Source organism: Ptychodera flava, chromosome 16 (genome assembly GCF_041260155.1).
Source record: "Ptychodera flava strain L36383 chromosome 16, AS_Pfla_20210202, whole genome shotgun sequence".
In the NCBI taxonomy this organism is placed as follows: domain Eukaryota; kingdom Metazoa; phylum Hemichordata; class Enteropneusta; family Ptychoderidae; genus Ptychodera; species Ptychodera flava.
In genome coordinates this window covers 30,504,467-30,529,543 of record NC_091943.1, presented here as the reverse complement: position 1 = coordinate 30,529,543, position 25,077 = coordinate 30,504,467, and the positions used below count along the sequence as shown (strand labels likewise).

The 25,077-nt window shown below is 38.7% G+C and overlaps 1 protein-coding gene and 1 long non-coding RNA gene across 5 annotated transcripts in view; both read left to right on the top strand.

Annotated features, from left to right (window-relative positions):
- The window catches only part of LOC139114567 (uncharacterized), an 89,577-nt gene that overhangs the window by 36,856 nt on the left and 27,644 nt on the right, over positions 1–25,077 (top strand). The gene's annotated exons all lie outside the window — the stretch shown is intronic.
- LOC139114542 (uncharacterized) lies at positions 3,895–14,705 on the top strand. 2 transcript variants are annotated; one of them, XR_011547888.1, is made up of 3 exons: positions 3,895–4,345; positions 8,191–8,304; positions 12,572–14,705. It is a non-coding gene; the product is annotated as an uncharacterized lncRNA (long non-coding RNA). The 2 variants fall into 2 exon arrangements; XR_011547887.1 differs by having other exon boundaries at positions 3,896–4,345; positions 8,197–8,304.

Below are 25,077 nucleotides of genomic sequence, written 5' to 3'. Positions count from 1 at the left end.
GTCAGACGGTGTGGAGTCGAAATCTTTATTTGAAATACCACAGTCAAAATTAATAAAAGTAATTTTATTAATTTTGACTGTGGTAAATTAATAAAAGTAATTTTATTAATTTTGACTGTGGTATTTCAAATAAAGATTTCGATGATCAGGAAAGCAGTCAGATGGTTTGGAGTTGAACTTTATTTGAAATATCACAGTCAAAATTAATAATATAAAATAAGGTAAACCGTTGCACAAATAAACCCCCTCCCTACCCCAGGGGACTGATTTCTTTCGCCTATGGTGTATGGTGCGAGTACTATCAGTGTCAAAGAGGTGAAACGATAATGGTGGTGACATTTCGGGCATTCTCCAAAACAGTCGGTTTTCACTGAAAAAAAACAGCCTTTAATTTTAGGAGCGGTGAAGATCGCCCAGGTCCCTGCTTCAAGCCATCGTTCACTGAGCACTGTTGATCGCCACGATTTAGCTCCGCACGAAAACTGACGCATCAGCAATACAGTATTTGCATCAAAGCACGTGTTTGCATGACTTTGCGGTCCCATGGCACGCGCCGATAGCATTTTTGTCAAAGGATCAACAAAACATAGCTAAACTTCTGTAAGGCGAAACTAGATTCTAACGCCTCCCCTTGATGATAAACATATAAATGAACAATATCTGATTGGTAAGACAAGAGACGTTACATGACCGCAAAATCTTCTCAACAGTCAAAGACTAATTCTCAGAAGCAGTTGTCACTAGTCTCTAACGGACCCATCCTACGGGTGAGAAGTTACGCAATTTGTGTGATTTGTTAATTTCATTGCCACTCCATTTTGTGGGGTGACGGCGGTTATTCGGGTAAAATTCCATAGCCTGGGATCCCCCAGGCCGAAGAAAACTGACCAGACCCATAGTGACAGTTGAAAGAACGCTAAATTTTCAGGTACAGGTAGTCAACGGAGCTGTTCATCGAAAAGGGGCAGGGGAATCGTTTTATTTTTTTAATGGCAGTGGATATTTTAAGGGCAGTGAAAAAATATTTTAACTGGATGTGTGGCAGATTTTGTTTGTTTGCTGGGTGGGTAAAAATCACATGATTGGCGTTTGGAACGGGTTATTAACGACTGGCGAGACGAAAATGCTCGTAAACTTGTACAGAACAAGAACATTTAGGCTACGATATACAGCGGAAACGCAGTCAGATGTGTCCCTCGGTAGCTACATGTAAAGAGTACACCAACAACCGCACACTATCCAAAATACAGTCAAAATGTAATAAAGTTGAGGAGAGCTGATGTACATCGACTTTCATCTGTTTATATTACCAATAAAATCAATTATGAAGTATGAAGCTTTTTATATTTTGTTCTTCCCCCGAAGTGTATAGAAAATATACCGTATGGCGACATGTCTGAACTTTTCGTATTGTTTTCCCAGGCATAGCATTCCAATTGCAAAGAGTTAGCGAGTATATAGAGATGGAGCGTTTTACAAGATGGTCTATACCAGACTGCCTGATTAAGTAAAAAAATCCTGCATGAGAGATTTAGAATTGACGGACGTCCGAATTCTACTTGTCCAGTTTATTATGAATCATTGTACGACGTAAGCGATCAAGACTTCCAAAGAATTCTATAGACAGGCACGTTTTATAACAACTTTATAATCTTATAATCCGCGGACAACTAAGATCATAATATTTAGCAAAATGCTCTCGTTTCGATTTGTTAGGGTTGCCATCGCAAATGTCGCTCATTTATATGACAAATATGTGCAGTCAGCAGACGACACTCTCTTGTGAGTTCAACTTTGTTAAAATTGATGTGACTTGCGACGAAAATTGATTAATTGACACATAACTATAGGAGAGCTGCATTACATTTTGTACCGGTGTGTTTTCGAATATTGCCAATACACTCTCATTAACATTCACCAGGGGCATCAACGACATCAAAAATCGGCTCGGGGGTGAGTCAAGGTTGTTTAGCGACATTGCTTAGCAACGCAGAAACTTATTCTTGGAAACAGGACGGGAGCATAAGTCAGGGCCGGATTGAGCACAGTACCTATGGAAACCGGTGGTTATTTCTTACAAAATATGTGATTCGACTGCGTACTTCTTCTTTTGGCCTTGGACTTTCGCCGCCTTGCCCCAAACGTCAATCAGCAAACAAATCATAAGATAGTTCAGTCACATTAATCTGTACATTTTGATGCATAAATCTTTTGTGATTTATTGTTATTCTGACTACCTAACTCATACACCGGTACCTCCAAGCTCCATCAAATCCCACATCAAGTTGTGGTGAACACCGAGCTCAGTTCCGCATGTGAAATCGCGACCGTGACCCGATGATGATGAATTGCATAAAAAAGTGCTTATATTTCGCTTTTCCCGTCATAGGGGGGGGGGGGTGCCTACAGGTTGATAGTTATTATACCAGGCTGATTCCAAAGCTTATTTAGAAATTGAAACAGATACGATATCCAACTAAAAACCGTGTTTTATACAACTGATTCGTTATCTTTTCGCCTAGACCTTGTTGTGACATCCTTACTTCTGGAGCAACCTGGTTGAGCGCGACCGAACTACAATATTTCTTCAATGTTTCAAAACATATTGCACCACGTTGGCGCATTGGACACGTCCTTGTATTTTCGTCAGAAACTAAATACAGTAGGTTTGGATATGACATCGGTTACAAATGATGGAATATTAAAGATTAAAATACTTTTATCGATCGACAAAAAAAAAAAGAAAGAAAGAGAGGGTATGTTGAATCAAAGTCGGGAGACACGATACTTTCCACGAATTAATCAACAGTGAGCAACGACCATGAATATTTTATTCAACTTTTAAAATTTAGTTATCGACTTTCTTTGACACCCCGTTTTTTTGGTTAGGAAATACTGTCTTCAGTCGTTTTGGTACCTCTTAGTATGACTGACACACGATTGCAGGCCTTACCCAAAGTTTTAATTAGGCCTAATTGCTGCTAGTTTTTACTATTTTGAAAAAGACCTCGCCAAATATCCGGTTCAGCCAGGTGCAGCCAACGAACAATTCACTTTTAAAGGGGTCCTTACTAATGATAAGGTATATAGTGTGAACTGACTAATTTTCAGTCGAGAGGGTAATTAATTCATAATTTGCCCTCCCACTAAAACTTTTTCGACCTACCCTGCCGCACTCAAACCCACTCCCCACTTATTTTTGCCCGTTTCCCTCCCTACTGTGAATTTTGAAGCTGCCCTGTGGCGAAAAAAAACTTGCCAATTTCCCCTGCCCTGGAAAAAAATTCCCTCAAAATGTTGTCATTCCTTTTCCCCTGCAGACATGAAAAGTTATAAGTACTAGCCCTGTGTCCCAATCCCAGAAACACCATGACTCAACTTCCTCTGTCCCCGTTTTAAAAGTAGCTTTCTCTCTCCTCGTTTTTCGCCAAGCTCTGTCCCCAGGACAATCAACCGATATCTGCCCTGCCCTACAAAACAAACACTAAAATTTGCTCCCCTGCCACTTAAAAACATGTTCCCTGCCTGAGCAAAATTAAAATTTCCTCTGCCCTCAAAAATCGCCTCGGAACAGCTTTTTTCGATGTTCCTGTTCTGTGCACGGGTTTGGCACGTCTGTGTGCGTAACACAGAATATTCATGAGGATAATATTGCGTAAATACGATACAAGCCGCAGTCTGATAGCACGGCAAAACTTGACCCTCTAGCCTGCTGCCCTTGAGTTTGTACATTTATCTGGTGTAAGACAAAGATGGGGCTAAGTTAGCAATATTATTGTCTAACGAGAGCGAAAAAAATAACATTTTCTTCAAGATTGAGTAAAAAATGATAGTTATCATCAAATTCTTCGCAGTTCGTTTCGTGAATATTTGAAAACCTAAGGAGCCGTAAGCCATATTGGTCAAAGGTCAATCAGAAGACCCAGTGTGGTGTTGGCGTGGCGTCGCGTACACGTACCGCCAACAATGATCAAAATCTCCAGTCGTTCATCTTTTAGCGTTTACTGACATGTCCCGCCCGTGTTTAGGAATGTCTACAGTCTACCTTGAAATCCTGGACCATCTCGACGACTACGCTGTACGTTTTAATCTAGTACAACTGGAGAGTCCAATCGTGTCGATGTCATGAACTTAGTTACGTTTAGAGCTACTACCAGTTCTAAGCTCAACGGTTCGACAAGCAGCAAGTTTATTCTCCGTTCAATCGGGACGAAACTCGACAACCCTTTTAGCAATTTGGACGGAAGAGGGCAACTCTTTTCGCACAAGCGAAAGGTCGACCCCTCGATCGCTGCTGAGTCCTGCATCAGCTGGACGGAGGTCGTGTACAGTATACCAGGTACAGGTATGTATAGTTAACTTGTCCTCTTTGTCTTATTTATTCTTAACCAGCCATATGTAACCAGCCCAAGTGTCTTTTCGTACATACGTCTACTCCTTCTCGTATAAACGTGTTCAGCAATGTCTTTATCTTGCAAAAATGTCTAACGTTTGTGTTGTTTAAATCATCGATATTGCTGATAAAATTTCAATAAACAATGAACATCTAATTCCCAGGCAACTTCATGCTAATGTAACTTTTCGTGGCGAGGGACTGTACAGAAATTACGGGGGGGGGGGGGGGGGGGGGGGGGGGGTGTTAGGGTTCTGGTGTTGGTGTTTCGAAAATATAGAATAATCACCCTTCAAAAGTGTTTTCAAGAAAAAGATTGCCCCCAACTTTCATTTGTCCTTTGTGTCACAGTCTTATTTGATGTTTTATTAATAACTGACGTAAAATTTCTTATTTGACCTTTGAACTTTCAAAGAATACCCTAAACCTTTAGAAACATGTAATCACTTGGGTGAAAGTCCAATAGCATATTTGTTGTTCACATCTGCTTTCAAACGCTATTCTCACCATCCGGTACTATTCGAAAAACCAAATTCGTGCACCAACATTCATGATTCACTAGTAACCAGCTCAGTCTAATTTAAGTACATTAATATCAATAATCAAGCGTCTATAAATACACAGATGTGGCTAGTTCTGTATTGAAAATAAGATTTAATGGTTTCCTCATAGATACAATGTGAAGTGAATCACCGTCCCTCCACCCACCGGTCTGGAAACAGCTCCTGTTTGCTCCGAGCCGCGTTGCTGGTAAATATATCAATTACAAAAAATCTCTGAATCTCTGACACCTTAAATGTGACAAGTACGTGAATTTGCATTAAAATATGCTAATTTTATCCAAAATGACCAGAATGCATGGCGATATTCACTACAGCGATTTTGCTGGATAAACTTGTCGAGACCAAAATATTTTGTAACATAAACATTTTGATATTGAGGTGGGAGCCTCAAGGTTCTTTCACATTTTTATACATAAAAATTCATTTCTTTTCAAAGCTGTCGCGTACTCTTTTGGCCTCCAAAATAGAGCTTGCAAGGAATGATGCTAGACAACTGTATGCGACAGTATCCCTTAGTTACACAGCGGAGCTATATCGGCCGCTAGGTTTGAGTAATGTTAGAATGAAAATCGATTCTAGAAAATAAACTTTTAGGAAGACTTACACCTCGCAATTCCCCATTTTCAAAAATAGGTAATATTACTAAGGACATAGAACATACAATGTCTAAGTTGAAAACATTCAGGCTCTGCATTATACATTAGACTACTCTGTGCACTTTATGTGAAGATTTCAGTGCAGGTATGCACAGTATCCTCAGTGTTTGCATGTTTGGGCAAATATTTAATCACAGCACAATCTTTACCTTGTGCAAAATTGCACATACACCAAAATTACTGTATTTTCACAAACTTACTTCAGCTCTGAAGGATGTTGGCTTTTACTGCAGTAGGAAACCATACATTTGTGAAACATATGATGAGTAAATTCAAATTTTAACAGTCATTTTGATTTTGGTAATATTCCTAAGGAACAGAACATGCAACGTCACAGGTGAAAACATTCACCTCTGTCAGTGTTCAATCTGGGATGTCAAAACAGGGGGTCACTGTAAACCCCTACTCCTGTCCCAAGGGGACCATTTTAGAAATTCGGGGGACATCAACACACATGTAAAACCCTTGAATTCTGTGGAAATTACTATATTCTGTCAACGTGGGATTTAAAGGGACATAAGCTGTAACTTGTTGCAAGTTTTTCAGTGTTCTGCTTCTGTATATCAACTACTGTGTCTGATCCTAAAAGTTTGTCATGCTGAAATTTCAAGTATTCTTTTGTCAACACAGCTTGTATGTGTGTAGTGATCATTGTTTTTGTTTACAAATGAATTCTAGTCCAGGCTTGAATGCAATTTTCAACAATACCGTAATTTCGTAGATTATACTCATTTAGGTTGTGTGACATGCTAAATACTTGGCATTAAATTACGAATTAGGGATTCAATGCAGAAAGTGTAGGAAAACCACAAAACAAAAGTTCTGAAAAAATAGCCAAAAGATACAGCTTATGGAGCTTTAAATAAAGTATATATCAACTCTTAAACATACTGTTAACTTGTATGTATTTGGAAATTAATGATCATTGGTTCTGACCTAAGGGTTTTACATAGCGCTGTTTCTCTGGAAAATCAGATATGTCCGACCTAAAATATTGCTGTTCAAAACGATCATAGCTGGCCCTACATGGATGCTTGCCTTGTAGTGTTCAACCTTTGTATGGGTGGTAGACATTGCAGACGCTTCAATTTGAGGGCATGCCCCATCACCTTTGTCTAAAACAGGGGTGCATCAACTACTGGCATTAAAAATCCAAGTCGCAACTAGCCTATCGCCATTATGCACAGTCTATTTTGTCTTGTTTACATTCATTAGCCATGTCACATGCACACAGCTCTACACTACATCAGTCCTTTCTACCCAGCTTCTTACACACCACCTTATACACTCTCACAAACTTATTTCAACTTGAAAGTTAACCCTTTCCTGCCAGACAGTATTAAGACTATTACTTCCCAATCAGCCAAGTCAGTAAAACGCGGTATTGAGCCCAAACATGGCGTTTTTTCACCTGCTTGGCTTGGCCTGTTATAGCATCTTTAGTCCAAAAAAATCAAGCTTACAATATTTATGTTTTCTACAGCCTTCAAATGTACAATATTATGTTAAAATACACCATATGGAATATGTTGTGTTTCATTAATTTTAACCATCTTGACCTGATGGTGAAATATGGACTTGGCAGGAAAAGGGTTAGCGCATAAAATAATGCTTAAAGATACTGCTATTGGGGCTTTAAAAGGCCGTGAGCTGCAACACTGTGAAATTTGTCCAACCTCAAAGTACCTTCAATTTCTTCAGATATTCATTGCAATCTACAAATTGAACGATATATAGTCATTAACTGTGCCTCAACAGCATTTGGTTGTGGCAGAATAGACAAGAAATTGAGCACATCTTTGTTAATTTTAAATTTCCCGCAATTTTCAAAATCTTGCCATAATTAATAGGTGAAAACAAGAATTTTTCCTCTAAGTGGAGTGAATCCCTTTCCCTTCCTTTCAGTGGGTTGCACCATGTTGTATTTGTAAAGATTTAAATGTGTACATCCACCATTTACGCTGTTTATCATGTAGTTGCATGTAGGCAGCCATATTGGGTGTGGCACCCATTTATTATTTGTCTTACAAGAATCTCCTCATGCAGTCCAACTCTGTGGATAATTATACTAGAGTAAACATCTCTGAGTTGTAGAAATTTGCTATGAACTGATTTAATCTAAATATAAAAATCATAAAAATAATGTCAAAAGTTGCAACTCATCTGCCTTAAAGTAAACATGAGAATAATTCTGATCTTACCTAAACATGGTATGTCATTTTATTTTGCATCACTTCATTAATGATTTCTAACTTTCTAAATTAATGCAATTTCTGTATCAAATGAAATATGGTCTTATTTTCAACATGAACATTTTGTATTATTGTATAACCATGGATGTAAAAAGAGTCAATCTTTCATCCATGCTTAGTGCAGTGGGAATCCGATGATGTCAAGCCTTTGTAGGCCATGGGAATGCTATTGTCTGATTCAAATGTGAATACCAATTGATATTCAGATTAATATGATTATCATTGTCATTATTGTCACATGAAATATGATGATTCATCATCTGTGTTTCAGATATTTTGATTTTTCACAGTAAGATTTTTAACTCTTTTATTTATATCCTTGCAAGTTGCAGGCCCCTTGGAGATGTTTATTAGGCACTGAAAAAGTAGGGAAAGGGTAGTGTCTCAAGGAAAGACAGAGTTACACAAAAAGGCATGCCAACAACAGGAGAATAAGAGAGGTATGTACTACAAAGTCTGCACTGATAATTTTTAGTCTAAACCAGTGAACTTTGAAGGACAAGGTAACCAAAGCACCAGTGTTGGTGAATTATAGTACATGTACATGGTAGAACCATCATGACACAAGTAAAATCAATTTTACTTAGTTCAGCTTTGATATTTGGTTATACATTTGCAGAGCACCTAACAGCTTTAAGCGACAAAATCTGCCTTTTAGCTCCGCTGTCAGAGACGCGGAGCTTATCCGATAGACTGATTGTCTGTCGTCGTCCGTCCGTCAACAATGGTCTTCTTCTCTGAAACCGCAAGTCAGATTTCTTTGAAATTTGGTATGGAGGTTCATAGGAGTGACCTCACTCAAGTTTGTTCAAATTGTGGTGAAATTTGCATAATTGTATTTTTGGGGCAATTTTTCCTGTTTTTGGTCAAGAAATCTTCTTCTCTGAAACTTCAAGTCAGATTAATTTGAAACTTGGTATAGAGGTTCCTGGAGGTAACCCCAGTCAAGGTTGTTCAAATTGTGGTGAAATTTCCATAATTGTATTTTTGGGGCAATTTTTCCTGTTTTTGGTAAAAAGTCATCTTCTCTGAAACCGATCGTCGGATTGCTTGAAATTTGATGTGCAGTTTACTTAGGGTAACTTAGCTTTGCAATTTGTTATACAGGTTCCTACCGATGAACTTAATGGTATTTATTGAAATTATGATGAAATCTGCAATTTTGTTATTTATGGGTAATTTTTGCCATTTTTGGTCGAAAAATGTATTTCTCAAAAAGTACTGGTCTGATAGCTTTGAAATTCGATATGCAGGTTCCTACAGAATAACTAAATTTGATATTTTGACATTATGATGAAATCTGCAATTTTGTATATTTTGGGGCAATTTTTGCTATTTCTGTTAAAAAAATTTGTTTCTCAAAAACTGCAAGTGGATAGCTTTGATATTTGGTATACAGGTTCCAAGGGATTATTGTAATATGTGATATACTAAAATTATGGTGAAATCTGCAATTTTTATTTAGGGGACAATCATTGCCATTTTTGGTCAGAAAATTTTATTCTCTAAAAACTACTCGTCAGATAGCTTTAGTGGACGTGTTCTTTGGAATGATCCGATGTAAAAATTCAAATTATGATGAAATCTTCAATTGTATATTTTTGCAGATATTTTAGCCTCTTTTTTCTGGCCATTGAAATGAGCTATCAAAGATTTCCACCTTCTTCACCAACATGTGTCAAAAATAGTTATTCTCTACATAAACACAGCGGAGCTATATCGGCCGCTAGGTCGCTTGTTAACCTTCCCTTGAAGATACAGATGTAATCGATAGTTATGCAGCTTATTCAATGTCAAATTTGAGATCACAATGAAATGTGTAAACCCTGCAAATTATTTGGAGAAACATACAGATAAAGTATCGCCCAAAGCTTCGCTTTTTTAGCCTCATTATCGTTTCCGTATCGTTTCCGCATCGCCCAACCCCAAATCCAACATCGCTCACTCGGTTGTTTGGTATCGTTTCGTATCGTTTCACTAGCGCATCGCCTCATTCACGGAACTCAAAGACATCGGATATGAGATATCGGGCATGAAAAGTCGATGTCATTTCGTCAAAAGTCATCGAAAATTGAGAATATAGACAAGATTTTATCTAGTTGAAGGTAAATGATCGGTTAATAATCATGAATTTGAACGTCTTGGACGATGTGGGTACGTGATTTAGAGTGATTGGCGCGGCGTGACATATGTAGGCCAACTCAGATTTATACCGTATGCGCATGGTGCGATAGTTTGCCTAAAATTAATTTTATTTTGTGATGGATAATTGGTTGCGGAGTGTAACTCTATAGTATGAATTGCGTAGCAATTATTGAAACACTTGGAAGTTCCCGCTATCAGAGTGTTATCAATGTGTTGTGACTAAAGGTCACGGACTTCCTCTACATCATAATTTATTCACGTCAATCGGGTTTAAAGGTCACTGTGTAAAGCGTTAGGAGAATTCATGGCGGCATCACTATATGTGTTAACCTAGTATATGATACACTGCAGTTATTATTTTAGCAATTGTCCTTACTTTGTACGGCCAGTTTTTCTTGTGCGCTTTCAAGGACGTACATGTATTTAAGCTTAAAAATACTAATTTCAGTCATTTAAAATGGTAATCCGCACACAGTACCACACATTTCTGGGTTTCTAGTCAGTGGAAAAGTTGTCCCACGTCACTTTTTTGACACTTGTCTCATCGGGCAACCCGTACTGGTGTTTCAGTTGCAGTTGTCCAAACGCGACTTTCACTTGCAACCGTTAATGTCTGTCCCTGGTAGAGTGCTATCTTGTTACAAAAATGTTCGCAAATAAAACGGTATACAAACTTCATATCAAATAAAAGCAATTCGTAAAAGAAGCGCATTATAATCACAATATGTTTCAACTTTGTTCCCATTTTGTGTGTTGAAGCAACATTTCATGAATGGATAATGTTGGACATATGGGGTTGGACACATGTATTTGATCTTTCATTTTGTATACCTTTACTCTCAAAAACATGGGCAATGCCAGGCGGCGAAATTTCCGAAGGCGGCAACTTTGCTGTGGCATTTTGAGTGAATAATATGCCGTGGCCAATTGGGACCATGAAATTGACTTGATACGATGCAGTGGCGATGTTTAGGCTGATACGATGCGGAAGCAATGCAAGGCTGATACAGAGGCGGTAATGAAACGATATAGAAAATAAACAAACTGAGGCGACAGCAATGTCGGAAACGATACAGAGGCGATCTGAGGCGAAGTTTTATGCCATACTTTATCTGTAGTGTTGAAACAACTAAAGGGGCTCTTAGATTGAGTTCAAAACACAAATGTACATAACATAACATACAATAATAGCATAGTCAAACTCAGGATGAGCTTTTAACACTTTTAACAGCTTTTAACTGGCCAAAATATTGTTGAAGGAATCCATGAAGTGTATTTTATGAACCTTGCCAGGGAACACAACTTTGAAACAATATCACAAGACACACTCATGTCCAAGAGTTTGTTGCAAATTTAATATTGAAAGATGAAACAAGCTTATGCTCTGATAACATGTTCCAGATTACACGATGTGCTAAAAAACCATAGTTTTATCTTTTATTAACATTATACGAAACTGTTTTGGAACAACCAACTGTGTGCAAGAAAACTCTTGCCTTATTTCACAAAATGTAACTTAATATACATTTTTTCATAAAAACATTTTGCATAGTCAAAACAGCTTCAGTGTTGCACCCGCTGGGAACAAGGATATAGTTTTGAACTAGTATTTACTTAGTGGCTGAACTGACAGTTATTGAACAGTATTCAACAACAGCCAGTCCATGCTTCAAGTATCTCTATTATACTTCAAACTTTTCTGTATGGCTGTCTATATAATTTCTTGAAAATTATATAAAATGTATATAACACGATTGGAACTAATTTGGGATAATTGGATTTTCATATTTTCAAATTTCTCAAATATGTTAGGTGCCCTATAGTTGAATGTTGCAATATTACCAAATACTCATAAAAACAAGTGCATAACATAAAAAGAAAAGTAGATGAGGTTACATTTGTAGATGAAATCGATATTACTTCATCCAATTATCCCAAATTAGTTCCCATTGTGTTATATGTACTCTAAATAATGCATGATATTGAAAAATCATTTGAAATGGTTATTGACAATGAGTCTCCTTCAAAGCATTTTTTCAAAATTTTTATTTTTAGTAGTCTACAGTTTTCTCTACACATGTGAGCTATGCCTGGCTTGACTAGGGAATCTCTGTTGGTACAAATCAGAATGAATCATGGGATATTTGTAGTATGGGTTGGGGTCTTTGCATAGTTAGCACTATTAGATATACAGAGTCAACAATTTTGTCACAATAATTGTACAAATGTACTAATGGGTTCAAATAAAATTTAACAAAGCAAGACTTACTTTAGTTGAGGGTTATGTAAATTGACAGTTCCATTCTGATGTGCTCAAAGGTCTTTGGACAAGGATGCCAATGTTAAAATGATACATGAATTTCCCTTTGTTCCTAAGCATAGGTGGAATGGAAGGCAACATAATATGTTCAAATCAGTAATAAGTCATGATACCAGAGTTGATCTTAAAATATCAAATGTACCATATTGTTAGTTATGGCAGTGACTGTAAGTATTATGCCATCATTTATCTCACTCTTTGCATTATTTTAAATAACCATCATTTATCATTTCTACCTACAGATTTTAAAGAGGAGAAGTGCAGTGATCAATGCAGATGAGAAGGGTTTCTGGAATGATGTAACTGCAGACCTGATGTCTGATGAGGAGGTCCCACCAGATGGAAGGATAATTGCCTCCAGGCCTTCTTGGCGATCTGACAAACTAAACGTTTTGATAGGATAGACACACTCAATCAGCGAATGCTTAATGACTCTAATTCAAGACACTACATACTGCAGAGGAAGTATGGCAGAGCCAGTGAGAGACCACCTGATAAAAAACAGTTCAGTGACAATTGTGTGAGACAGAACAGTGATGCATAGCTTTTCTGAGTAATTATCCATCATCCCTCTGTTGGTCAACAACTGATTTGTTCTCAATTTTAATTGCTTTACTTGAAAAGTAGTACACAGAGCTGGTGTTGTAAGTTCAGTGAAATATAAAGTCATTAGCTGGCACAGGTCAGTTACACCAAGAAAAGTTTAGTATAACCAAGGCATAACTTACAAATACTTCACAAGTACATCTTTGAAGTACTGCTGAAATTGTCACTTTGACGTATCTGGATTTGTGCCCTCAAGAATTTATCAAGGTGCAGTTACAGTGTTTAAACATGCTGAAACAAATGTGAGCCACACCGTGTTACTGATGGTATTTTTCTATTTCTTGTCCAAAAATTTCTCTGAAATTGCTTGTCAGATTGCTTTGAAATTTAAATGCAGGTCTCTTAGGATAATATAATTGAAGCAGTAATCAGTTTGTCCTGAGATATGCAATATTGTGTTTTTCAGAGCAATTTTTCCTACTTTTTAGATTTTGATGAACTGAACAAAAGCTACAATTTAACAGTGCACATACATGTATGTGATAAGTAAGAGTTAATTAAACATACACTACAAAAAAATTCACCCCTGAGACAGTTCCTGCACAGGCCCTGATACAAACTGTGTTACAGGTCTGTGTCAGCAAATACAGAAGGAGTTCTATCAGGGGCTGATGCACATGTCTGTATCAAGTACTGTAAACACATGGCTGTATTTCTACCAATTACAGCACCTGTACACAGTGCTGTGAACACTGATCTCTAACAGGGTCTGAAATTTTTCAGTGTTCAAACAATAACATTTCTTTCTGCTTCAATCATCAAATTTGCCAATTTTTACAACAAATTTACACCCTGAAATCCATCCAAATTTTCAGGCCCTGTAGCTGACACACCACTGTACGCACACCGGTGGTTCAGTGCTGCAATTATAGGTCTTGATACAGTCAGAATTTACAGCACTGTATACAATCCTGTACCACCATGAATCAGAATTTACACAACCCTAAAATTTGACAGGTTTTACTGGTCTTGCAAAAAAGGTTATTTCTCTGGGCCTGTTACAGGTAATGATTAGCCTCTGTTACAGGCATGTGTCTGCCTTTTCTTGCTGTGTAGATAGCTTGAGTGCTTCATATTCAATCAAGAAACTCTTGAAATGATTTTTATTCCTATATTTAAAGGTACACATAGTTGATCTTGTAATTTGGTGAATTACACAGTCATTAGCTGACACATCTCAATTGACACAAACTTACTGTACAAAACTTAGGAATACTACACATGTATATCTTTTAACGTATGCCAAAATTTACAGCATACTGTAAAGAGCATTAATTTTCACCAGGATTTAATTTCACTATTTTGCTGTTTGGGACACATGATTCACTGTGTTTTATTTTCACAGATCAGGCCGTGAAACAATGAATTCTATTATAATTTAAAATTGTCATATGGGTTTAATTGAGCTGATTTTTAGTTGCTTGTTGTATTTTGGGTTATTTTCCTGTTTTTGTTTAAAATAATTTCTCTGAAGCAGGTCAACAGATTGCTTCAAAATTTTGTATACAGGTCAATAGGGATGATAATGGTAAGATATCAAATTGTTCTGATGAACCATATTTCTCCCTGTTAGGCTCAGGCATATTTAAAAGTGACTGCATTAATTGATATTAGAGTTATCAAGGCTATGGAAATTCTTTTTTTACAGTATTGAAGATAACTTTGAATGTGTCTCAGGAAAATTGTTCTGAATGTTTTTTGTCTGTATTTTTATTTATTTTACTAAAATTTACACATTCGTTTGGAATAAAGAAGAATCATTTACAGTGATCTTGGATTTGTGTATCTAAATTGCAGTATAGTTTTCAGATGCAATCTGTACTCTATTTTGCTGTAGAAAGCATCATTACATTGGTGTCTTCACTTGTAAAAAGAATACTCATTGCGTATACACACACACACACACACACACACACACACACACACACATATATATATATATATATATATATATATATATATATATATATATATATATAGTGTATGTGATGCCTGTATGAGTAGAAATACATGAGTCAAAAGCTACAAAGCATTACTGTTATTTGAGGACCCACCCCCACACCCCAGGTCCCCCGAAGCCAGTGTTGGATAATTATGTAAAAATTGGTGAATAATAAGTATGGATATATGCGGCAACTGTCCCTTCCATTATTATGTAATCAATCAAGCCAAAAGTACTGGTCCCTTGATTCTCTATAAATTAGAGAATCCAGTAGTATCCTGAAATACATATATAATGGATAACACGTGAATCCAGCAGAATCCTGCAATGGATTAAGCAAGGGATTCTGTTCCCGTATCCGACAGAATCCATTGACCACCAGAATCCACTGGCATACATAATGTATATTTTAGTATTCTGGTGGATTCTTGAAGTATCCAGAACAATATACAGAAGAATCCTCAATGGATTTCTCACTTTTGGCACAGTGTACGGTTAGATAAGTAGCCCCTAATTGACTAATCTGTTGATGACACCAGTTAGTGTTTGACAAGCCTGCAGCTACTGTTCCCAGGCCCTGGGACGGCTAACCAACCAGATCAACACAAACCAAACCCATGGTAAAATAGTAAAGTAAACAAAATTGTGTCACAGATCATGAGTTTGGTTCTATTACCCTCTCACCGTCCCCTCTAAAGATGCCCAAATTAACGCAATTCAACTATAGACAGTAGAGGGAGCCCACTCTACTGTTTATGATAACAAATCGCGGTTTAGTAGTTGTTAGAACATCTATCATGTGATAAAGATTTCAGGAGCCATCGACGTCGTGGCCATTTCATAGCTAGTTTCGTTTGTCGGACCACGCGGATGTTCACTTTCCTGTCTCAAGGCTGAAATTTATGCATGTGCGTCAATGGACAAACGTATTCACTTTATTGCCAAATTGGGCGTTAAAAACCCAGCGTACTCAGTTTGTACTGACCCAATATTACTGTTGAACGCTACATGATTGTATCACAAAATACGATTGAAATTCAAAATCGTCGAAGTAAATAAGAAAATAACGCCACCGATATAAAATAGAAAGGTCAATCAAGTGCATGGCGGTAGAAGAGACTGCTTCAAAGGATGGTCACCCATTAATTAGAGTATTATTTTGAGGTCCCGACATCGACTAATTCTTCATCAGGTATTTCTATGCCGTAAATCACAAATTAAAACATATTGAATATGGGAATCATGTAAAAAATCAACAAGGTCGCAGTTACAAGCTACCTGTGAAAGGTCGCGATCGACTACTATCGATGGAGGAAGCGTGTCGCCCTTGAACAGAAATAATTATATTACTTTTGTGAAAGGCATGTAAAAAATTAAGAGAAAATAGCTTCAGGTCATAAGGACCTGCACCAAGCCAAAGCTTCAGGTCCTTACAGAAAACTGCCGGTCCTCAATAAATGCAGTTGTTAACGACCATTAAAGTCAACTTCTCCACCGATACTATGCTTTTGAATGTTGTAATATTTAATTTTTCATATCCTTTTATCAATAGAGTCAGTAAGTATTCACTCCAAAGGACTATTTTTCACATAGATTGCAGAATAGTGTAAATGAATGATCATGAAATATTCATCTACATGATCAGGAATCTGAAAAAGATCACAGCCCTCATCTTCCTCAAGGTCATGCGCACACATTTATCAATGTTTTCCATCACCGGGGGGGGGGGGGGGGGGGGGGGGGGGGAGACAACGGGACTAACAGGAGAATTTGACATTTTTCCTAGCCATGTCAAATCCCCTACTCTCGGACTATAAAATGATGTCAAACACCCAGGGGCCGGGGAATACAGGCTCATGCACTGGCATGGCTACATGTGGCTGATGATAGCGAGAAATTTTTTCTATCGTAACTTTCTATGGGGAATGGTGTTCTCTACATTGCTGTGTACAATAGCGCTGTTCACGGTTACACGTTTGTTCCTAAATATAGCTGTACGCGCGCGACATCGGACACACAGCTTGAAATGCGGACAAATTTTATCAATGTTGCACACATGGCCGTTTTTGCAGGTTGTACTCTGAGTCCTGAATATGCCTTTTATTATTCATTGTTACACTAGCAGTCGCCTACTAAGATTTGTTTTCGTCGATTTTGCATGCGCAATTTCAATTTCTAAAAATGCGGACAAATATTAATTTTTGCATATTAATAAGAACAGTGACGTAAAGTTATTAAAATGACTCTGAAAAGTTTGACAGACCTCGATACTGCTGAAAACCATCGACACAATCAGTTAATGATACCGTAAAATCTTAAAAGACGTAATTTTGCGACATTTAGGCCTACAGTCCATGATGACGCTGAGTTTTGCCTGCCTGTCGTAAAACGGTATACATCGAAACAATTTGAAGCCCTACTCTCGGCCTCTGAGAGTATACACGACAGACAGTGCAACTCGACAAAACTGTTAATGATAAGGTCGCTCTGTTTTATAAAATGCACACTTGTTATCACGATATGTCGTGGTAAGAGTCGGCCTTGTGAACTTTGGTTAAAAACCAACAAGCGAGCAAGATGTTCTAGCGGTCCACAAACAAACGCAGCGAAACTTGAACTTGACTGTCGACTGCAGGTAGTGCAATTGGGCTGTCGTGTAACATCTAGTCCTTGTTCAAAACTTGAGGTAAACAAATACCTCCATGTTCAAAACCAAATATGTTTAGTCAACAGCACTGTTCTCGTAGTAGGTTTTGTCTTAAACTCTTCTGTGAACCGTTTATGTTTTTAACGCTTCAATGAAAAATCAAAGCAAAGAAAATAGAGTCAGTTTGATAAAACGAAGGGCTGTATTATGTACATTTGTGTACATGTAAATTCCGAACACTTAAAGTGTGGAACTATTGAAGTAGTACTGGGTGTTGTTATCATATGACACAGATATGCTAACATTACCAGGGTTACACTCTCTAGACGAGTATTATTATAATATTGTGTCACATTGTTGCACCAAAATCAATCCATTCCATCATTGCTAGAATCTGCATGCACGGACGTAATTCATACTGATCTGAATGTAATCAGTTGCACCGTGCTATGCGCGTCGATCGGAGGGGTAGACTTTTTGTAAATGTAAAAAGTCGCAAGACAAAAAATTACTATGTTGCGACATTGTCAACTCCCACCACCCCCGGTCTGGTGTACCATAGAGATCAAATTCCCCACTACCAGGACACGAAGTGCGATCAATATCCCCTGTTGCCCCACACTCCCACGGTGGAAAACATTGATAGGTGCATGACATTCAAGTCTGAATCGCATGATTCAGAGTCAGTCATCATCTGCATCTGATACAGGTCTTGACGGAGAAATTTTCATCATTTATTCCAAATTTCAGTCGGTCATAAGGACCGACATGTTGCCGAAAACCTTCGGCCCGACGAGAAATCTGTCGGTCTCGGACCGTCGGACCGACGTTAATTTCGCACACTGCTTATAACTGAATGCGTCATTCTAAAATCGTGAGGTTCGAGTCTTGTACAAGTAAAGAAATACGTGAACTTCAGTCAAACAGTTGAATATCGCATTCTCTGGTATGTTGAAACTAGCGTTCGTCGTTTTTTGGTGGCGACTGTCCGTTGAAGTACTATAATAACGACAATAGACAGACCAGCAGCACGCTGTTTTTCAGCGTGATTGAGTTTTAAACAGGAAAAAGCAGTTGGTGATTCGAAAAAAACACTTTCGTGGTTGGTTAAGTTTTTTCAAGTTCATGGAAATTATTCTATTATTTTCTATTTTGGTTTCTTTAAATTTATTGCATAAGTGTATAATTACCTTATTCAATATCGTTTTCAAGCTATACTGACATGAATTTGTGCTGTGAAATATCGCATACTTTTCAATCGAGATTTACTTCGACCCTGGACTTCGACTCATTTCATAAGCAGTCCGCCAATGACAAATTATGTCTGCTCTATATAACTGTTCGTGATAGAGGGACCGTGGTCTGCTCTATAAGAGCGCCGGTACAAATTGAAAAACAAATGCTAGGTCAACATTGTGTTTACATTGTAAATCACAGCATCATTCTAATGTAATATAGCAAAACTTTACGTGCGTTACCCGTATCACGTTCCCTCTTTACCCGCATAGAATTTACATAACAATAAGCTTTTCCAAACCGGGCAGAGCAGACACCGGTGCGATATTTTGTCGCTTTAAAAGTTCGAACTATTGGCATATTATTTCTAATTTCTACTGAGAGGCATGTTGCTCGCTCAACTGTCGAAACAAAAAGACGTCGCAACCATTCTCACAAAAAAGGCAGAAAACTTTTGGTGACGTACAGGAACGTAATGTTCATTGCATGCTTTAAACCGTACGGTATAAAGCGGGAACAGTTTTGATTGCCAGACTTCACTGGGCATATGCAGACATAAAAGTCATCTGACATTTTTATCGTCAGTCGCAATTAGTTCGGAGCGGATCGATTTTGAATGTCGGACTTCATTAGGTGCAGACGAACATGTAAAGTGTTATCAGAAAAAGACGTAATTTTTGGATTTTCGAAGTAGGCCAAGTTTGATTGAGACGGGGTCAGTTTGAATGTCAGACTATACTTTGCATAGAGACCACGTCAATTCGAGAAAAAACGCAAAAAACCTGTTTTGTTACTTCGACGCGACGGTATTTGATAATTAAACGTGCATTAACCTAAACGCAGGCATATTTTATTACCTAGTGGTAATGTCGATCGGGAATGACAATTGTTCAAAGAAAAGTTCCGAGAAAAATAAAATAAATAAATAAAATAAATCACGGAAAACTACCGATTTTGGAGCCTTCGTTTCGGCACGTCGCCAGAGCTAATGGCTTTACCAGGCAAAAAAATGACGATGAGTAATTACTGAGATCGGACGTGTCCTAATTCATAATATAAGCTTGCCTACGTTCCCCAGATACATCGGACTAATGTTTATTGTTCACAAGTTGTGAGAAGTAATCTAATAAATGACTAGAACCGTCAAGCACCGCAAAGCGGCTAGTTCATCCTCCAACCACAACTATCGGTATTTTCGAGGTATAGCCTAAGCTTACTTGTATAATTAGGGTTGTCATACGAAGTTTGGAGGGTACCGACTGATGTTTCCGTATTTTGGCAAGTAGCGCAGCAACTTTATCGTGCCTTCAACAAACAGGTTTTTGAATTGCTCTGAGCTCCGGTCAGAGGGTGGAGATTCCAAACCAAAGCAAGGTCATTCGAACGTAATGTAAAACAATCGACGAATACCCTGGCAACGTTTGCCGATAGGGTCCGAGGAGCGGTCGGCATATTTTTTCGCGTACAATCCGGGGGAGTTCAAAAGAGTTCGTGGGGGATGTCGCCCGATCGACTGTCAAATTGTATGACATCGCAACCATTTCCAAAATAAAACGACACTGAAACCCTTGGTGAGGTACGTGAACGTAATCTTTATTCACCGTGATTACGTTCAGATGCATTGAGGAAGGTGCATAAGCTTACAACGCGAAGTTTACCGAGTTTGACCATGGTTGACCGATGTGTAAAACACAATCACTGCATCAGAAAAAGATGTTCGTTTTTTTCGGCTCCAATTAGTCCGGAGTAGGTACAATTTTGGATGTCGGACTTGAGCAGATATGCTAAATATATTCAGAAACGGACATAATAATTTGGTGTTCTGCATCATAGGTTGGGATTCTGGGAACAGTTTTTGAATGTCAGACATTGTATTGACCGACATAATATACCAGAAAAAGTCGTGGTTTTTGGTAGTTTTTCGACCCTAATTTCATTCAGAGCAGGATCGAAGAATTTTGAGTGTGGAACTTTGTTGCATGTCGACTCACATGTAAAATGTTAACAGAATTGGACGTATTTTGGGGTTTTGAGGTCGTAATATTAAGTTGGATGGAGAACAGTTGTCTCTTATCGGGTATGGATAAGCTTAGACGTGAAACATACCGGTAAAACAGGTAGTTTTGGCCGCAATGCGTTTTGAGCGGAGACACTTCCGTATGTCGAAAACTGACTTATTGGACTAGGCTTCAACCACCGTCCCTCCTGGGTGGAGGGACGGTGCTTCAACAAACATTATTGTTACGGTTTATTGTTGACAGGTGGAGTGATCATGGGTTTTGGAGAAGCCCAACAACGTCACTATGTAAATTACGCAACGCTGTGTCATTCAAGGGGAATTATGCAAATAGGAATGCAAATGTGTCCACAATGTTTACAAAAGCTCCCCGATTTGACCGGGATAGCCACGTGCATATGTTTTGAATTTTAAAAATCGTGTATTACACGGAAACCATTACTTATTATGAATGAGCGACACAGCTCAATGATGGCCTTGATTTCAAGGCGTATTCTCTGAGAATTTCGAAAATTTGACAGAAAAATGACCAATTTAGTATTTATCTACCTTAAGACATAAGATAAACGATGGCACGCGAACTGGCTCACAATGTTCATTTTTGTTAAAATCTAACACATTTCCGAGTATGTTATGATTTCAAACTTATCGTCCACTCAAAGGCTATATATTACACGGATTCAAAATTTATCATAAAACAAAAAATGACCAAAATCACTCAAGGAAGGTGGGTGTACCCCTTAAAACTACTTTTGTGCCCTTATCAGTTAGGATTCCTATCCAAATTTCTACGATGTGAAAATCGCATTGCGGAGACGGCTAATGTCACAATTATTTCAAATTTCATGAAAAAAGTACGTTTCCGCCAGAAAATGAACCGTCTACCTGGCAGTTTGTGTATTCACATAAATTAGTGTGATGGCAGGTTAGCCTATGACGTCGGACTGTCAAGTACGGTTTCTTTCAGTTGCCGGGAGGTGCTAACTGATCCTCGTTAATTGGGATTAGCTGATAAACAAAGGCTTGTTCCAGATCGATTATTCTCTTTGTTCACTCGCCAGTTCCTTTCCATGATGGGTAGACTGGGAAACTACTCAGAGATTCGTAAATGTAGCGATTTTGTCGGGTGGTAATACGTGTTTTAACAAACGACCCGGTACTTCTTTACAGTGTAAATGTTTTGCCTGTTTTAGATTAGCCAAGATACGAAGCCCTCCTACTGATTCCGGCAGTACGTATGTAGTGTTCACTCAAAGGGGTTGTTAGCGTATCGAGCCCGATACCGTTTTCATGTGCCGATATCTGATTAATCAACTCGACAACATATCCGATAGCCAAAAAATCTCCACTTACTCAAGTTTTCACGTCCGTCGTTGTTTCTTTATCCGCACGTCAGTGTCTTTTGTACTGAACAATTTAATATCGTATCGCGCAGTTACCTCCATGATCATATTTTAATTTTGCAGTCAGTGTTCGCATTTTCAAAGCTTGCTCTTCTTGAACGATTGACACAGTGACAATGCCATTTCCAAAATGTGAATGAGAGATCGACCAATGCAAAATAGATGACTCGGAGCAAAGCCAGCGCGAAAAGAACTGACAACGTCCGGTGCGGCAAGCTTATGATTAGCTGACCACAAGTAAAATTGACAGTTATGGCTACTTATTAAATTGACCGCAGTTTGGGCTGTTTCACCTTTTGTGAATTGAAATATCTTCCGATGCCGTCATTGATGCAAGCGACGATGACGATGTCACGATCCCCATCCGATTCCCCCGACGGTTGAATCGTGTCTATCCGAGTATGAATGATACCCTGTAGCTATGGGTAACCGACCATTGCCGAACAATGCCGAAGATCAACCGAGTAACGTTCCCGGAATGGCAAGGCTTGGTTATCACGGGTAAATGAAAAAGCTGGCGTTGAAAACGTTGTTTTCGTGCAGCTTTGTCGGACTAGGTCAGGTTCGTAGGCAAGCCATAGGGTTTTGAGCAAAGGCATTTTGCGGGTTTTTTTCATAATTTGAGTCATGACGTCGCCATTGATGCAAAATTTCAACACGATCTTGTAGTAGCTTAGCCCTGCGTACGATGCTGTGTGTTCCGCTACAGCTAACCGCCCCGCTCACCACAGCGGGGCGGTTAGCTGTAGCGGAACACACAGCATCGTACGCAGGGCTAGTAGTAGCTCATCCCACAATTACGTTGTCACACGTGCCTTGAAGAAGCAGGAATCAGCAAGTCGAAAGAAACAATTGCAAGTTCTGCAGTTTAAGACTATATCTCGGGCGACTGAATGGCTATGTCGCTTTCGGTAAAGTTAATGGCACCGACCTTGGCAAAATGCAACTATATTCTATAGGACTATCAAAACAAAATAAAGAATCGGCAGTTCCGATTGCAAATATGTCTGCATGCTCCACCTCCTATGTTTATCTGAAACCGAGTAAATGGCCATACAGGGCAATCACCTCCTCCAAAAAGAGAACTACCGTAAACGCATGTCTTCATGCTTATCCGATTCATTTCCCAATCATAACGTCAACCCAAACTTTGATGAATAGTCGAAAATCTGAAACAGGGATTTGTAAAAACTCCATGTTTACAAAAGACTTAATTTTACAAAGTGTTGTGAATTACGAAATAAAGTTGCATTTAGAGAATTTAAATGGGTTGCTTCGGTTAGGTGTGTCGCTTTTATCTTGTTTGCTGTGCAATCAATGTGTTTTAATATGACAGCACAAGTAGGGAGAGAAATTTGGCGTCAGTTTTTCGAAAATTTTACATCCGAACGAAAAATGCCTTTGATACGAAACAACCGGATTGCTTCGGTTTAGAGATTTGTTGCGCTCATCCTTGTTTGTTGTGTAATCAATGGTGTTTTTTGTTGACAGAATTAGTAAAGAGATAAATTTTGCGTCAGTCCTGCAGTTTGGTTTATGAGATTTTGTGCTGCGGACCAGTCTATATACCTAACTCATGCACATTTGTTGCGTACCTGGCATTTTCCCAGCATTTAAAATTGGATCTGTGGTGTGATCATCTGAAAGTTTTGTGTTTTGTACATGTGCGTGCCAACACTTGATAGCTAAGGCTAATCAGACACATATTTAATCACCTTCGACAGATCAAGCTGATGAGGCTGCACGTGTGGACAACGAACCATGTGGCCATACTGTATATTACGCTTGTCACTGATACTTGTCTTCGCATCGAAGCATAGACCCTCTAAAACACGTCTATGATCGAAGTAAATAATCACTCACATGATCCATGAGTGACAGCTTTTTATTTGCCCCTTTGCATCAAAGCTGAACCGCGTCACGGCATTCCTTGCATAAATGCATATGAAATTAGCTGGTTACCGGTTGCCGCCTGGTAGCGTTGTTTGCTTTTTTGCTTTTCACATTAATCCTGTTAGTCTGAAGTGATAAGTCGACTACATTTGTGGTCATAAAGCTTTCCCCCAGATTGAGCGCTCTATATAAGACTGCGCTCGATTCCCGATAGTTTCGAAACCGACGTTTGGTATGCAGTGTAAGATTTTTTTACAGACTGCCTGACTGACAAACATTAAATGTTGTAATTTATGAAACGTGTGTGTTTCACGGCATATAGCCGTTCCGTTGGTTGAAGAATACTCGAAACGTAGGCCTACACACTGTCCCTCCACAAACTGGCCTACATCATGGATGTAAAAAATAGACATCATGCCTAGATAAGCTCACTCTTTTAGCGAATATAGGCTACAGTAGAAGTCAGGTCTCGCTGCCACTCTCTACATTAATGCAGCGTGGAGGTAGCATGGAGGTAGCATACCTCCATTGATAATGCAATCATGAACCATGTCCTGTAAATCCCAGTAAAAATCACACGCGCAGATACGGATACCTAGCTTATGTTACACAACTGGTATCAGTGGTAAATGACGTTATGCTAGCAAGTACTGCGGTTTTACAAAAGTTTCGGCAGAATTTTGAGGTTGTGAACGGGTTACGAGTATTTGATTCAACGTTACCGACGTGGCCCTAACCGATGTATAAGTTGGGCTTAACCATGCCGGTTAAAGGACATTTAAGCCATGTCGTATACGTCGGCCTACAAAGCGGATAAGCTGACGGTTAAGTAACGTATTGGTAAGTAAACAACCGACGGTTCTCTTCCGGTCCAGTCGGATCAGCCATTGAACCGGTGACGAACCGCTGACAAACCGTTGCTAAACCGGAAGTGTAAACGCCCGATTTCATACAGTGGGTGTCACTGCATCCTTTTTGCAATATGAATACGATGAGAAACTAAA